General features: G+C 33.8%; 1 long non-coding RNA gene across 2 annotated transcripts in view; it reads right to left on the bottom strand.

The window, feature by feature from the left end:
- Positions 1–13,994, bottom strand: part of LOC127548106 (uncharacterized) — a 748,785-nt gene that overhangs the window by 417,036 nt on the left and 317,755 nt on the right. For both annotated transcript variants that reach the window (XR_007950318.1, XR_007950319.1), the window contains exon 2: positions 5,502–5,564. This is a non-coding gene — a long non-coding RNA (uncharacterized LOC127548106). The remainder of the gene's footprint in view (positions 1–5,501; positions 5,565–13,994) is intronic.

The following is a 13,994-nucleotide window of genomic DNA, read 5'->3' as shown; positions in this document are numbered from 1 at the left end:
CCTAATTACCGGAGAGCTTTTTTTTTTTTCTCTCCCATATACCAGTTCTCATTCTTGTAGATACTTCTGTAACAAGAGGCACTTAACATGTGCCACATGGTATAACCAACAGGTTTTATTGTTCAGTCATTTTTTTCAGTCATGTCCAAATCTTCATGACATCATTTGGGATTTTCTTGACAAAGATAATGGAGAGGTTTGTCATTTCTTTCTCCAGCTTATTTGATAGATGAGGAAACTGAGGCAAGCAGAGTAAAATGATTTGCTTAGAATCACACAGCTACTAAGAGTCTGAGGCCAGATTGAACTGAGGAAGAAGAGTTTTCCTAATTTCAGGCCTGACACTCTACCCACTATACCAAATAGTTGTCTCAACCAACAGGTTTAGGATTCCATAATTTGGGAAGGAAACAGAAGCCACAGCAATACAAAGGTATAGCTCAGTCACAAATTCTTTTACAATATAGAAAAACTAATTCCATTGATGGGATAAAAATGATCCAGCCATACTTTGGGGTCTACAAAGGCAGAATGAGGAAGCTGAATCTAAGGCCAGAACAGACCAAACATGGAAATGAAGGAGCTGATGGGGAAAATTTTTTATGTAAGTAGCATCTGCATTCCATATGTATATTTGCATAAAACAATATGAAAAAAATCTTATCAGCTAGAAGATATACTTCTCAATTTTAAATGGACTAAAATTTTCTGATTTTACTGATGAGAAAACATAATTTTCCAGTTACATCAATCTATTTAGTATACTTTTTACAAGTTGTTATAAAAATCAAGATGATGGTATTGCTATCAATGGGTCAGGAAAAAAAATCTTGCCAATACTTGTACTGAAGACAACAACTTTTCCTCTTAGACTCCGTTTAGGCTACATAGAAAAGTTGGAAAAGCACATGATCCAGGGCTGCTGTTATTCTATTCTCCTATTATAGTACTTGAATTTTTTGTTTTGAAAATGAAAGGTCAAAAAAGCCAAGGGAGTTCTTTTTGTATAGAAGCACTATAGTTTTTGCAGAGGTTAATGGGAAGAATACTCTGGCTGCATACGCACTTTCACAGACATTGTAATCTCTAAAAGCAAGTCACTTTATGCACTGGGCTGTACCGCAAAATTAAAATATTAAGTATGAAACACACCAAAAGACAGGGCCATGCTGACTCTGTTTCAATTTCAATGATGCCTACATTATTGACACCAGTTTCTGAGATCTTCACTATTTTCCTCAAGTTTTCCTGTGGCAAAGAACATGAGACCCTGATCAAAATCCACATGCCATCCAGGGATAAGAGAAAGGCAAATGGGATTCACATATGAAACATACGAAGAAAATAAATTTTATTCCAAGTTATCAATCTACTGGCAAGTTTTCCCCAAATTGTTTTGGGAGTACAAAGGGAATTGGAGCAAGGAAATGGTAAAAGGAGAAAAATAGCATTGTTCGTCTTGAAAGTGGACTTGGAAGTGGATAGATTGATATGAGATAAAATCAAAATAAATTAATTATTTTAACTTACCCTCAGATGAAATCCATATGCAATCAGTTATATAGAATTTAATATCCCCTAAATTCTGTAACCCTTTATGGACTATACTACTCACTTGGTAATTTTCCTAAGCAATTACATATTCAGTATGTGTGTGTTTGTGTGTGTGTGAAAGACAAAGACAGACAGAGATAGATACAGATATGTACTTGTGTGAATGTGTTTAGTCTCACTAATTATAAGCACTAATTATAATTATAATTATAAGCTTAGCAAAAGGATGTATTTAATATTTTTTCAAAGGCTAAGTTCTTAACAAACAGTAGGTCTTCACTGACCATTTATTGATTACAAACAAAAGTGTGATGCTGGTAATGTCAACACCTAGATTGTTGACAGCCCATTTAATGCATACTAGGTAAGACATTCCTCTAAGTAAGCAACAGTTTCTCCTTAAAATAATAATAATTAAAATTATAGTTCGGTGTTCAATAACAAGGTATAAAAGATATTAGAAGTCCAGGATGCATATCTCTAGGCCAGTACAAGGGTGAAAAATATTTTTGCCAGCCCCAATGTTTTTTACCCACAAAACAATTAGGTCAGCATAAACAGTATTTCTTAAAATTGTCTATTAAGTTATATGAAACTACTAGGCCAGCTTTATCTCACAGACTCTGATAGAATTCCACCATTCTATCATTAAGCACACAATCAATTTTTTGTCATAAGGGATAAAAGGGTCTCAAGAGAGAGAAAAAAATCTACTCTTTTAGAAAGTATAAAACAGACTAGTAGAGTTTCTTATTCTTCTGAATATCAATCTATAAATGTCTAAACTATATTAATTTAATGAATATTATTATGATCTATGAAATTTTGAATCCAATGAATTCAGAGGAACTTGGGAGGACTTAGGAACTGATACAGGGGGAAATGAACAGAACGTAAGAACAACTTATACAATTGCCACAATAATGTCAGGAAAAGAAACAATGAAAGACTCTAGAACTCAGATCAACTCAGTGAAACATCATTATTTGAGAAGATTAATGCTAAAGAAAGCTTCCCACATTTTTGCAGAAAGGTGATAAAATATAGACACAGACCTATATTCAGACACCACAGTGTTCAATAAATCTTGCTTAATTATATTTTGCATAAAGGAGAGTTTCAGGATGGGTCTAGGCAAAAAAGAAAAGGAGAGAACATATATATATGTATATATATTACAAATATACATATATATACACACAAAAGGAAAAAGAAAGTACTATGAATATAAATTTTAAAATATAATTCAGAACACTAAAAAAGCCCTAAACAAATATAGAAAATATTATTAATACCATGTTAAATTTAATATAATTTATAAAAACTACATATAATAGAAGTTTACAGTTTTATATGGCAATATTTTCATATTTGATGATTTTTTTGTTAAATTTATAATACCTAAAGTAAATTATATTAAAATAAAATGACACACTACATGAAAAAGATTGATTCTCATCTCCAACTTGATATTCCAGATCTTTGCTTTTATATGCTTTGAATTTTTTTATGGATGTTGATAGGAGCACTGATTCTGCTAAAGCATTAAGGGCAGATTCATCATGAAACATTTATTAAGCACCTAGTATGTACAAAACACTATTAGATGCTAAGGATACAAACAGGAAGAATGAGACAATGAGGAATTTAACAGGTATCAATTAGAAGACTTTCTTAAAATATGTCCCAATTTGTTCTTGTACCAGCAGAATTTTTAATAAGAACAAAAAGATCAATAACTTTTCATGACTAACTTAATGGAACAATGTGGGTTCTCTTATTCTTGAAACTTCATCAAAGCTACAATTCTTCTGTCTTTCAGTGGAGAAGTAGAAAACATCAAACAGCAACCATAGCTTCAAATTCTTCCTTTTCACACCCATCCTTCTACATTGGAGCTATGAAATGAACTGGCTCTATGCCAGAAAGAAGTAGCCTATTTTATTTTTTCTTTACTCATAGCTTTTCCCCTCCTATTTCATCTGGTTCTTATTGACCTCATGCCATCACAAAAGCTATATTAAAAAATTTTGGCCTCTATATAGACACAGAATGGGAAATAACCATACCCACAAAAATAAATGCAATCTAGATGCAATAAAAATCTATCTACCAGGGTGTGTGTCTCATTGGCGTATACCAGATTGCACTAAATGGCAGGCATTTCCCAAGGGAGGATAACCCCCAGATACTGCTACAAAAGCTTTATTCCCCACGCTCTGCAAATTATGTAATTTAAACACAACTTGATATGACTCTCTAAGGAGAAGGGTGTTTTCCCATATCCATTTTTAATTTGTTGGGGTGTGTGTGTGTAACACTTTACTTCACAAAAGCATTTGCTGCTACATACAATACAGAAAAGTCTTCTGATCACTAAACTGAGGGCTGCAAATTGTCAATTAATAATCAGAAGAAACTGTGAAATGAACATGCAATTTCTTTGTGTATACAAGAAGAAATATACTGAAGTATAATTAATCCTTTTATATTTTTAGTTGGTAGGGAAAAGAAAAATCCAAAATTTTTCCATAAGGTTTTTGTTTGTTATAATACATGATAATTTTTCTACTGTAAAAAAAAAATCAAGCATTTCATAAATTTTGCTTATTAAACAGGGGTAATGCTAAAAAAATCAAAGCATTGGCTTTTATCTGAATTGGTAGTGTTTTATCATGTCCTAAGGAAGTAATTTATAACATTCTTTTAATCCTTTCTGCTCCTTTAACTTAGTTAGCCTCTGCTACATTCTCACAGATACTGAATCAAATTGTAATACACTGAACCTATTCATTTACATCAGAAATATCCAGGGAAACAAAACTGTAAGTATTCTTCTTACATATTTTCTTAATCTTTCTCCTGAGATGTTTCTGTTTGATTGAATTTACAGAAGTAGATTGGCATTTTAGGAGAGAGAATCGATGCCAGGAAGACCTGGATTCCAAACCTGCTTCTGACTGTATAAGTGGTCCTAGGTAAATTATTCATTCCCTTTGTATCCCACACAACTATCTCTAAGACTCAACGGTACAGAAATCTTTGCTGAATTCCATTGAGAGGGAGCTGCCTAATAGGAATTACCTACATCATCAATGGTTTGGCGCATTAAAAAAAAAAAAAAAAACCTAAAAGGTTCAATCATCTGCCCTCCATAGACAAAAATTCATTATGTCCCTTTCTTTATGGGAGTATCCTACTTTTTCAGAGTATCCAAATTCCTTTATGGGAAATTCTATAGAGAGGCAGATTATACAACTAATGGGAACTACTACCCATATGGACCCACACTGAAGTTTTATCTCACTGAAATTAATTTAAATTCAAATAGGCATTAGACTGAGTTTCAATATTAATTTAGTCTTCCCTGTGCTTTAGAACAAGTTAAAAGTTGATTCCTTTCATTCATTTTACTTTTCTTACTCTATTGGCTATCACTGGAATATGAGGTATCTCTCATTCATGTGGTAGGGTTCAGATAGGGACCTTACACCTCACTGCTACCCTACCCTACCATGGGAATCATTTATTGACACAAGTCTGGGGCATAACTGGCTTGGAGCCTAATTCAAAAATCCTGATGATGTGTCCTATACTTGTGCCTCATCACCTGTATCCTGAATACAAAATCTAAAATGTAACTACCTACTAAAGTTGAAACATAACAGTGCTAATAATAACTCATTTCTTCAGTGCTGGAAGGCTTTCAAAGTGGCTTTCACACAGCAACCCTTTGAGAAAAGTAAAGGAAGTATTGCATAAGTAAAATGCACATAGGGAATATCAAAGAGAATTTTAAAACCAGTTTCCTCCTGGACCCTCCTTCCCCTTTTCCCAAATATAGTGCTTGGTAAGTGCAGAGATAAGGGTAACATAGCTGAAGGTTTATGCCATCAGATACACTGGGAATTGTTAGTATGAATCAAAATGGGAATTATTATTATTACCTTAAGATGTCGTATTTTAGTCTGGCTGTTGAATATTTTCTTCAAGGCAGTAGTTCCAAATGTCTGAAAGTAAAGAGAAAAAAAAAGAGAGAGAGATTCTTAGGAAAAAAAATTTCTCAGAAAAGGGTTATCTCAGAGGAGTAACTAAAGTTTGGACACAGATGAAAAAGGAAAAAAAAAAAAAGGAAAGAATCTGAGTTGAAGAGTAATAAAGAAAAAAGGAGAGAAAACAGGGGTGTGAGAGAGAAAGGAAGAGTAAATAATTGATGGAAGAGAGGAACAGGGGACACACAAGAGTTATTCTAACTGAGTCAAATAACTAGTCAGCGTGGTAAAAGAGTCAGTTGGATATGTTTTATTATAATTATTATTAGTCATATCATCATCATTAGTATTCACCTCCACTGAATTAAGCAGTTTATTAGATTTAATTAGTAGAAGTTAACTTGTTTGTGCTATTTGAAATATGGATAAAGATGTCAGCAAACACACTCTACAAACTCAGAAATTTAGGAAACCTCCATTCCAAATAATGTTTCATCTCTGAATGAAGCAAACTACTGGTTTACCCTGTCATTACCATAAATTTGTGGTGGTTGTTAAGTGTTCCCTTTTCTAAAGATACACTACCATTTTTTTTTAAAGTTTCTATTTCCAACTTTTAGAAATAAAAAATATATATTCCATCTCTTTTGTGGTCCTAAAGACAATCCTCTTTAAGGAAAACAATATAAGCATTCACAAACCAAAGGCACTGCATAAATGCCAGGTTTCTCAGTACTTATCCTCACCATTTTTAGCAGTAAGATTCACCTGAGACTAATGCAGTCTTTTTTTGGAATGACATGATTTTCTTGGTCACAGGGACTATTTGGAGATAATTTACAAAATATTGAACTACAGTCATTGCTTATTAAGTGCATTTTGAGTCAAGCAATATATAATGCATTCCTTTTTTAATAAATGTAAAGAAATGAATTATTAAAAAATTAAAGGCATTTAGAATAATGATCTTCCATACACAATGTATTTATTTCAACTTTCATCATCTGTAGTTTATTGCATTGATTTTTTCATCAGTTTACTTAGTATTAGGCTTCCACTGAACTCATCAATAAGAAATGAATTTTGGTAACTTTCAAATCCACTGTATTATTTCCTCTTTTATTTGTAGTGAATTTTTCTTCTCTCAGTGGTATTACTGCAATAAGTCAGTCATTATTTCTTTATGTTTTCCCTTCTTTCCTTAGTATTTCATTTCCCTTTACAGCACATCTCGTGATCACAAAGAAAACAGAGACACTTATTTCTTTTAACAGTTGAAATTGCTGCAAGTGATTTAACTGTCATTTAATTTGATTCCTCTCTTCTGTCTGTGGAGAAATATGTTTAATGTACTGGAAATTATGTTAATAAGAAAAAGCATTATCTCATTTAATGAAATAAATATACAAATATTTCAAAATAAAATAAAGAGGCAATCTTCGCTGAGAAAAATGTCTCTTATGGTTTGCATAAAATAAACAAATGAGAAAAATTCATGAATACATTGAAACACACTGACAAAAATTATGCCTAAACTCAAAGGCAAAAAAAAAAAAAAAAGCATGATGACTGAATTATATATCACCTAATCAAATACTTTTTTGAGTAAATATGGAAAACACACTTTCCTATCACGAATCAAATGATTAAATTTATATTTCAGATTACCTCAAGCTAATATATTTTATTTTTCCTGGAAAAGACACTAAATTCCTTTATAAAAGTTTTATTTCTATATTTTTCCACTCCTAATATGTGAACATATCATCTTAATGACTGCAACTGCCCTGACCAACTGTTATCTGAAAAGTTGTTTAAAATATTACCCAAATCCACATAACTATGAAAGAGTTGGGATTCTTTTGATTTATCTAATCATAACAGAGTCAATGACCTTCTTCCAAAGTGTCTATACATTAAAATTTAGCTAATGTACACATACTGTTGAAGGATCAAGGAAAACTTGAGCAATTATGTAATAAAAGCATGACCACAGCAACCGAAACATATAATTAGCAATTTAATTACTAGCATTAAGATAAACAGGAGATATCAATAAAAAAATCTTCTCTGACAAGCCATTTTTATTCTATTCAAGCCTACATCTAAATTTACCACCTGAAGAGCAAAAAGTATTTTCTTCATAAAAAATTCTCCTACCTCCAGAAACCAAAATAGTCCTTTCCTTAAAAAAGCCTTATTTGATATCATCATGTAGGGATTATGTTTTCACCATTTAAGTTAACACTTTGTAATTTTTGAAGCACACAATATTTCTAATTAGCAAGTTAAAAACAATATGATTTACAAATAACTAAAAGTAGCAGTTGTTCATCATTTCATATTCATTTCCCCTAGTTTCAATAGTCTATTTGAGAGACATACTTCCCTATATGTTATAGCTCAAACATCCTGTACTCCTCTAGAACTTTCAGTTAAAGTCAAGTGAAATATGGATTTTAAACATACACACACATATGGGGGGGGGGAGAGGGGAGAGAAGGGGAGATGAGAGGGAAAAGAAAAAGGAGAGGGAGAGAGAAAGAGAGAGAGAAAGAGATACTAACTATGAAACAAAGGACTCCTATAAAAAGTCCCTCCCTCCATCTTCTTTTGTTTCCTCCTTTGCATTGCTATATCTTTGGGGCACTATGAAGAGATAGAGAAGAGAAATGAGGCACTTGGGTTAAAATGAAATAGTCCACTTGCATCCTTTTTATCACAATTTCAAGCTTCCGATTTTAAAGGGTCCTGGGCTACATACTGTTCCTCTCTTTAAAGCATTCAATGTATCCTCACCACCTGAAACATCACTGGTATTTAACCAGTAGGAGAAAACAGACACATCAAGATATAACAGTATCGAAAAAAGTCTTCCATCTTGTGATAAAAACTGATTCATCTTGGCTGGAGCTCAACAACCACTCATACCAGTAAAGTATAAGCCAATGAAATCATAAATGACACACTGGCTAAGAAATGTGGACCTCAGTTACCTCTGGAAGAATCCAGTTAAGTAATCCACTTAAAAAATAAACTTAGAACTACCTAAAATTACAATAAATGGTATTTCCTAATCACATTGACCTTTTGTGAACATACTTTGTGTTTTTCATTCCCTATGTATTATTCTTTAAAGTTAGTGCTATTTGGTTTTATAGAAACTGCATAAATCAGATACTCTGACTATTCCAGGCTTTGGATAAAAGTGTTTCCAATACAATCTCAAAGTAACCAAGGAGGGAAAAAAAAGCAATTGGAGGAAGACTTTAAAAGATGGGTGACATTTGGATAGATAGAGAAAACAGTGATAAGAATATAGGCAAAGGCAAGAGTGCATAACACATATTTGGAGACTTTAAATAGATTAGACTAATTAGAGTTAGGGAGTATCCAGATAGAAGGTTAGAAAAAAAAAACACTAGGGTCAAATTATTAAACCATAAATTAATAAATTTGGAATTTGTTATTTAGACAATAGGGGCTTTACCAAAAGAATAAAAGGATGGAATAATTCATTAAGACTTATCTGGTGCCATTGTGAATAATGGATTAGAAAGATTCTGTCAATCAATTGATGTTTGAGTCCTACTATGTGCCAGATACTGTGTTAAGTACTTGAGATATATAGAAAGGTAAAAAATAAAAACAAAATGAAACAAACAAACAAACAAACAACAACAACAACAACAACAACAAAAAAAACAGAAACTAGTCCTTGCTCTCAAAAAGCTCAGTCTAATTGAAGAGGCAACATGCAAACAACTATGCACAAATTATACACATACACACACATACACACACACACATATACATACACAAATATGAAATAATCTTAGAGGGCAAGCATTAAAATTGAGACTGGGAAAGGTTTCTTAAAGAAGGTAGAACTAGAGAAAAAAATAGAGATGAGAGACTAGTTGTCCAATTAGCTCTTTCAGAATCTTTTCACAGATAATGTGGCAAGTGAACCATATATTATTAAAACAGCATGAGAATGTATTGATGACAACTGGAAATTCACCAAAACCTCTTTGAAAACAATTGCAAGCCCACGAGGTCCTTGATTTAAGCAATTTTGAAGGGATTCAAGTTGGCTTTGCCCTTTTAAGTTTTTTAAATTTGAATTTTGCAAAGGATGAAATCTATGTGCTTCAGCTAAGGGAGGAATTATAAATTCAACTTCACTCTTCTCAATAGGAGGCAGAATAAAAGCTCTAAGTTCATTCCTCTAAGGAAGAAAAAAAAAGTCTATTTGTCCTGCTAAAGGTAACTCACCAGAAATGTTATGCTTCTGAAATCCAAATCTCATTTGAGCAACTGAGCACAACAAATCATTAGTCTTATATCTCTTAAAAAACTGGAAACATACTGCTTTGAAAAAATACCCTGCTTACAAATTAATTTAATGTGAATTGTGGGATGAAAAAAACAAAACAAAACAAAACAAAACGACAACCAAAAACCATAAGTATATTTTAAAAGTTAAGGAGGAAAAATCCTTGTCAACTTAAAAACAAAACAAAGCAAAGCCTACATCACAGTTTTAAAATGTAATATTTGTTCTTGTGATCAAAGTATTTTACAATGAATACTACATTGAGTCAGAAGACTTGAAAGTTGACACTTATCTAATATGTTAAAGAACAGTTGTCAAACATTTTGATATTAGGATGTCTTTACACTTTAAAAAAATAACTGATGATACCTCTCAAAGAAATTTAACAAATAAGGAAACTGAGGCAGAATGGTTAAGTGACTTGACCAGGGTCACACAGTTAGTAAGTGTCTGAGGCTAAACTTAAGCTCAGATATTCTTGGCCCAGTGTTCTACCCATTGCACCACCTAGCTGTCCCAGCTTCATTATAGCAATCAATATTTACCCTAATGGAAATTGAAATGTCTTAGTATTATTACGAAAACAGTTTTAATCTTGTGAATTCTCTAAAAGTGTTTTGAGAACTGCTGCATTCGATATAGCAAAGCACTTTGTATACAATATTTCATTTGAGATAGTGAGGTAAATACTATTATCCACATTATTATTTTTTTATTATTATTTTCATTTTATAAATAAGTAAACACAGGCTCATAGATGTTAGGTGACTTGACTAAGATCACCCAGCTAGAAAAGCTCAGAAGTGGTTTTGAATTCAGGTCTTCTTGACCTGGTTCAGCACTCCCCACCATTATACATGGCCTCTCTACTAGGTTTGAATCCTTGATCTGTAATTGTTAACTGTTTGATATTGGGGAATTCCTTTAATTTTTCTGGATTTCAGTTTCTTTATTTGTAAAATGTAGGATGTAGGTAATGATTCTTGTACTCCTTCCCTCAGGATTGCTGGTAGAGAGCAGCTTTGTGAACTCTAAGGCAATATGGAAATTGTCTTCTTTAGGATATCACAAGCTAGGTGGGGCAGTGGATAAATTCCTGTGCCTGGAATCTAGAATCTGGAACATCCAAATTCAAATTAGCCTCAGACTATGTGATCTTGGTCAACTCTTTAACTTAGTTTCATCAAATGTAAAAGGGGAATTATAATCACACTCACTTCTCAAAGTTGTTAAGAAGATCAATAAGATAATATTTGTAAAGTGCTTAGCATGGTGCCTAGCACATAATAGGTTCTTAATAAATGTTTTCTTAGATTTTCAGAAGTTCTTGTTCTTTCTTTTTCATCTACACAATCCCATCATACACCTATATTACACTTATTTCTAAATGTTTTTTCTCTCTGTGTCTTTCTCTTTGTCTTTCTGTCTCTTTCTGTCTCTGTCTCTCTGTTTCTGTTTCTGTCTTTCTGTCTCTCTCTGTCTCTGTGTGCCTCTGGCTGTGTGTGTGTGTGTGTGTGTGTGTGTGTGTGTGTGTGTGTGTTTCTCTGAATGTGTCTCTTGCTCTCTTTCTATGTGTGTCTGTCTCTCTTTGTGTGTCTATCTCTCGCTGTCTGTCTCTCTGTCAGTCTTTGTCTCTCTCTTATTCTCCCTGTGTATCTGTCTCTCTGTGTGTATTTCTGTTTCTCTTTGTGTTTTTATCTCTGTCTATGTCTGTATCTGTCTCTCTTTGTCTCTGTCTCTCTATCTCTGTCTCTTTTTGTTTCTCTTTCTCTGTCTCTGTCTGTCTCTGTCTCTCTTTCTCTGTCTCTATCTCTGTCTGTCTCTCTTTGTCTCTCTGTCTCTGTCTGTTTTTCTTTCTCTATCTCTAACTCTGTCTGTCTCTGTCTCTCTGTCTCTCTAGCTCTCTCTGTGGGTCTGTCTCTCTGTGTATATCTCTGTCTCTCTCTGTGTTTTTATCTCTGTCTGTGTTTGTTTCTGTCTCTCTCTGTCTCTATCTTTGTCTGTCTCTGTCTCTCTATCTCTGTCTCTCTCTTCTTGTCTCTCTTTCTCTGTCTCTATCTTTGTCTGTATCTGTCTCTATCTCTGTCTGTCTCTGTCTCTCTTTGTCTCTATCTCTGTCTATCTCTCTTTCTCTTTCTTTTTCTGTCTCTATCTCTGTCTGTCTCTCTTTGTCTTTCTGTCTCTATTTATCTTTCTCTGTCTCTAACTCTGTCTCTGTCTCTCTGTCTGTCTAGTTCTCTCTGGGTCTGTCTCTCCGTGTATATCTCTGTCTCTTTCCTTATGTGTCTTTGACTCTTTGTGTATCTCTGTCTTTGTCTCTGTCTTTGTCTCTTTCTGTCTGTTTTCCTTGCTCTCTCTGCATGTCTGTATCTCTATGTGTATCTCTGTGTCTCTTTTTGTGTCTTTGATTCTCTGTGTACCTTTCTCTGTCTCTCTGTGTAATGGGCTAAAGCTGAGCAGATGCACTGAGTTCGAGCACTTAAGGCTAATTAGCAATTGGACAATACTCTATTAATATATGGTTGGAAAAAGAATGGCCCAGCCCACTCTCTGTGCAAGTTTGATGTGTTGTATAGGAGATTGTGTAGAAGATTTGGTGGGTGGAGTGAGAGAGCCAGAGGCACTAATGGCCAGATTAGTGTCGATTGCTCTCACTCCCTATGCCATTCCCCTTCACCTCCACAAAGAATAAAGATCAAGGATTTTCCCTTATCCTGACTCTGGCTGATTTTGAAAGACTCTGGGTGCTAAACAGGGCCATCACATCTCTGAATCTGTCTCTGTCTGTCTCTCTGTCTATCTTTGTGTATCTCTGTCTCTCCCTCCCTCTCCCATCCCTTTCTCTCTCTTCTGTGTCCACCCTTTTTTTCCTCCCCATTAAACAATATTATTTTTAAGGACAGGAATTGGACTATTTTTCCTCCGTCTTGTCACCTGAGCACTCTATTTTAAAAATAGTATGGCTTTATTAAATGTTTGGCAAATTGTTGAATGAGTGAAATTATAAACCATAAACAGAAGATGTCAATTTTTTCTCCAAAATCATAAATAAATACGTCAATGAATATTTTATTTCATTGGGCTCTCTGTGTCACCTTCCCCTTCCATACCTTCTGATCAATAAATTTTCACACTCCCTATGACCTCCGGGATCAAATCTAAAAGATTCTATTTAGCATTCAAAGTCCTTCATAACTTTTCCTGCACCTCACCTCTTCCAGTTTTTACTCCTTACAATTCCCATGTACTTTACAATCCAGAGACACTACCCTTCTAGCTGTTCCTTACACAAGATATTTCATTTCCCAACACTGGGAAATTTTTCCGACTCTCTCCAGGGCCCAGAAAGTTTCGCTTTTCTCCACCTTTTCTGTATTCCCTGATTTCCTTCAACTCTCAGCTCAAATTCTAATATCTACGAGCATTCTTTCTTGATCTCTCTTAATTATAGTGTCTTCCCTTTGTTAACTATGTTAAATTTAGTTCACATATATCTTGTTTGCATTTAGTTGTTCAAGTGTGGTTTCCCCCCATAGATCTTGAATTCCTTAAGAAAAAAAAAAAACAAACTATTTTTTATTTTCCTTTTATTTTCTTTGCATCCCAAGGTTTAGCACAGGGTACAACAGACAGAAGGAGCTTAATAAATATTTACTAACTGGTTGGCTGACAATGCGAATCATGATCTTGATACCTCCAGTAAACATAAATTTCACAAAGTCATCTCCAACTCAACATATCCAAGAAATAATCCATCTCCTAAAATTCTCCCTTCTTCTGAACTTATCACTATCAAAGTCACCAAGGTTCACAATCTCAGCATCATCCTTGCATGCTATCTCACCTTCACTACATATCTCAGATCTATTATCAAATACTTCTACCTTCACAACATATCTTGTTTATGTACCTCTTTATTTCTACACACAATCGCCATTCTCATTCAAGTTCCCACCTCTTCATTCATGGACTACCATAATATACCATTGATGGGTCTCCCTGCTTAAATCTCTCTTCATTTTTGCGTAAACTCTAATCAGCTATCAAATAGCTTCCTAAAGTATAAATGAGTCTGATAGACACAGATGTGCCTCTCTGTTCTGTTTCCC

The sequence above is a fragment of the Antechinus flavipes genome, chromosome 2 (genome assembly GCF_016432865.1).
Source record: "Antechinus flavipes isolate AdamAnt ecotype Samford, QLD, Australia chromosome 2, AdamAnt_v2, whole genome shotgun sequence".
In the NCBI taxonomy this organism is placed as follows: Eukaryota; Metazoa; Chordata; class Mammalia; order Dasyuromorphia; family Dasyuridae; genus Antechinus; species Antechinus flavipes.
Note: the sequence above shows the minus strand (reverse complement) of the source record. Positions and strands in the feature narration are given on the sequence as shown.